At 42.8% G+C, this 3,892-nt stretch overlaps 1 pseudogene; it reads left to right on the top strand.

The window, feature by feature from the left end:
- Positions 1–2,680: 2,680 nt before the first annotated feature.
- Positions 2,681–2,777, top strand: LOC115930858 (uncharacterized; annotated as a pseudogene).
- Positions 2,778–3,892: the final 1,115 nt, after the last annotated feature.

The raw sequence follows: 3,892 nt of genomic DNA, 5'->3' as shown, positions 1-3,892 counted from the left end.
CTGTTTCCACTAAAAATACAAAATTGGACAGGCATGGTGGCGCATGCCTGTAATGCCAGCTACTCGGGAGGCTGAGGCAGAACAGCTTAAACCCAGGAGGCTGAGGTTGCAGTGAGTCAAGATTGCGCCACTGCACTCAGGCCTGGGCAAAAAGAGCAAAACTCCTCAAAAAAACAAAACAAAAAAACTATGTATTGGCTGGGCGCAGTGGCTCACACCTATAATCCCAGCACTTTGGGAGGCCAAGGCGGCAGATCACTTGAGGTCAGGAGTTCAAGACCAGCCTGACCGACATGGTGAAAACCCCATCTCTACTAAAAATACAAAAAAATTAGCAGGGCATGGCAACAGGTGCCTGTAATCCCAGCTAATCAGGAGGCTGAGGCAGGAGAATCACTTGAACCAGGGAGGTGGAGGTTACAGTGACCTGAGATCAAGCCACTACACTCTACAGCAAGACTCGGTCTCAAAAAAAAAGAAAAAAGAAAAAAAAAAAACCTATGTATTACTTAGATATAGACCAGAACCTTTAATTAGAAGCAGTAACAGGAAAAGGAGAGGATGGCAAAGAGCCAGAAGAATACTTGTCAAAATGCACCCTTCATCACAAGCCATGCTTCTTCCTACCCTTCCAGTAACTCTTCCTTCAATCTACTTGAATGATTAGTTCAAGAAATAAATTGAACACTAAAAATTCTAGATTGTACTACAAGGCAGCTAATCCAGGAAAATCTCTAACATGGCTGAGACTCAATCTGCCTGGGTTAAGTTTAATAAACACCAGAGAGTAAAAATATCTGGAAACATGCCGGGCGTGGTGGCTCACGCTTGTAATCCCAGCACTTTGGGAGGCTGAGATAGGTCGATCAGTTGAGGTCAGGAGTTCGAGGCCAGCCTGACGACCAAGGAGAAACCCCATCTCTACTAAAAATACAAAAATTAGCTGGGTGCGGTGGCTCATACCTGTAGTCCCAGCTACTCGGGAGGCTGAGGCAGGAGAATTGCTTGAACCCAGGAGATGGAGGTTGCAGTGAGCCAGAATCACACCACTGCACTCCAGCCTGGGCAACACACACACACACACACACACACACACACACACACACACACACACACACACGCCTGGCCAACACAGTGAAACCCTGTCTCTACTAAAAACACAAAAATTAGCTGGGCGTGGTGGCATATGCCTGTAACCCCAGCTACCTGGAAGGCTGAGGCAGGAGAATTGCTTCAACTTGGGAGGCGGAGGTTGCAGTGAGCCGAGATCGCGCCACTGCACTCCAGCTTGGGCAACAGTGCAAGACTCTGTCTCAAAAAATAAAAAATAAAGAAAAAAACGTATTAAAACCTAATGGTACTAATATTAATATTCATCTAATTTCATGTTTTGGTAAGCAATTATTAATCAATTGTTTTGGTAAGCAATTATGACTTTGATTACATCATTCCAGCTACTTACTACTAATATGTAAGATATTCTGGAGCGACATTAAAATTACTAGTAAATGAAAACATATTCAAAATACTCTGTAGATTTAATATCCAAAGATTACTGCCTCTTTTAGTGTCATCAGGTAAACCTATCAATGCTCTTTTCTAATGCTATATTTAAATGGAGGGAGGAGGCTTAATGAATAATGAACAAAATCTTGACTTTCAGGTTTTGTGAAGGAACATTTAAATTTCTGAATACAGAACCCTAAGATTGTTATAACCCTCAGGACACAAATATCTACAGCGGCAGTTCTCAACGAGTGGTCCAGAGATCTCTGCAGTACCTGAGGTATTTTCATGCAGCCTATGAGATTAAAGCTATTTTAAATCATTGTCTTTTTCTCGAGTGTACATGAAATTTTCCTGAGGATACATGATGTGTGACGGTATCATTCTGATGACTAATGAAGACACTTATTTTTAAGTTTTAAAGTTTTAATTTCTAGCACAGTGAATACTGATAATATAAACAAAAAGATCGAGTCCTCAACTTTTTTTTAGGAGACAGGGTCTCGCTCTGTCACCCAGGCTGGAACACAATGGTACAATCACAGCTCACTGCAGCCTTGATATCTTGGGGTCAGGTGATTCTCCTGCCTCAGCCTCTCAGGTAGCTGGGACCATGGGCACACGCCACCATGACAGGCTACTCATAAAATTATTTGTAGAGGCCGGGTGCAGTGGTTCACGCCTGTAATCCCAGCACTTTGGGAGGCCGAAGCAGGCAGATCACAAGGTCAGGAGATCGAGACCATTCTAGCTAACGTGGCGAAACCCCATCTCTACTAAAAATACAAACAATTAGCCAGGCATGGTGGTGGGTGCCTGTAGTCCCAGCTACTCGGGAGGCTGAGTCTGGAGAATGGCGTGAACCCAGGACGCGGAGCTTGCAGTGAGCCAAGATCACACCACTGCACTCCAGCCTGGGTGACAGAGAGAGACTCTGCCTCAAAAAAAAAAAAAAAAAAATTATTTGTAGAGCCAAGGTCTCCTCCCTATGTTGCCCACGCTACTTTCAAACTCCTGGGCTCAAGTAATCCTCCCACCTCAGCTCCAAAGTGCTGAGATTACAGGTGTGAGCCACCACGCTCGGCAAGCAAATCTTTAAATACCTAACGAGTAACACTAATGTTCAAGGGACCATGAGTACACATTAAAAAAAAAAAATCACATCTAGGGCTCATTTTGTTAGCAAAAATATTAAAAATTCAAACAATCAAGATTAGCATGGCCCCTGTGCCAAGAATGACACGTAAATTCTTGAAGCGTTTCATTTTTTTAAGTCACATCTAGATAAACAAGAACTTTCAACAGCTGAAAGACCCCAGGCAACAACAATCCCTATTTGTTAGAAGTCCAACTAAATCAGTACAGTTGTGACAAAAAGGAAAGAGTAAAGAAAAAAAGAACAAATAAGCCGAATGAAGGAGGCGAACAGGAAGACAACTATGGGTAGAAGCAGTTCCCTTCAAACAACCCAAGCAAATCCTGCTTCTTTGGAACTTACTCCTATTTCCCTCCTGCACTCATTATCCCTCTTGTATTGCTGCTGTAACTCTCGCCATCTGAACTTATCTGCTGCTTTGCATTTTAATTCTGTTTTTTGAGGGTTTTTTTTTTTTTTTTTTTTGAGACAGAGTTTCACTCTTGTTGCCCAGGCTGAAGTGCAATGGCGCAATCTTAGCTCACTGCAACCTCTGCCTCCTGAGTTCAAGCAATTCTCCTGCCTCAGCCTCGTGAGTCGCTGGGATTACAGGCGTGCGCCACAACGCCCAGCTAATATTTGTATTTTTAGTAGAGATCGGGTTTCTCCATGTTCGTCAGGCTGGTGTCAAACTCCTGACCTCAGGTGATCCGCCCGCCTCAGCCTCCCAAAGTGCTGGGATTACAAGCATGAGCCACTGCACCCAGACGCATTTTAATTCTTAACGTCTGCCATCCTCTACCCAAGTACAGACCACTTTAGCGTCTCTATCAAAGGGGAGAAACGTTGCCCTTTACAACTTTTGTGTTATTTTAATACTGTGTTGTCTATTGACATTTTTGGCTCGTGTTTCTAGAGTAAACCCACAAAAGTAAACAATTATAGACAGAAAAAAGCTGACCATAATTTTACACAGGTGAAAATGCCCTTAATTAATGCTCAGAGTAAGTAATAATTTAGGGAAAGTAAAAAACCAGTCATGTAAACTTCTAACTTTTTAGCTAAGACTCAAGACAGCAAACTGCCAAAGCTGCTATGGATTAGCGCTACGTACCAAAGCTAAAGCGTCTCATTCCATAAAGGCCATACCAGAAAACAAAGCACGCACCTGAAAAACCACTGTCTAAATACAAGAAGGAATACACAAATATACAATGGTTTTTGTAAGGCATCAACACAAGCACATTGTTC

The sequence above is a fragment of the Gorilla gorilla genome, chromosome 16 (genome assembly GCF_029281585.2).
Source record: "Gorilla gorilla gorilla isolate KB3781 chromosome 16, NHGRI_mGorGor1-v2.1_pri, whole genome shotgun sequence".
Classification (NCBI taxonomy): domain Eukaryota; kingdom Metazoa; phylum Chordata; class Mammalia; order Primates; family Hominidae; genus Gorilla; species Gorilla gorilla.
Note: the sequence above shows the minus strand (reverse complement) of the source record. Positions and strands in the feature narration are given on the sequence as shown.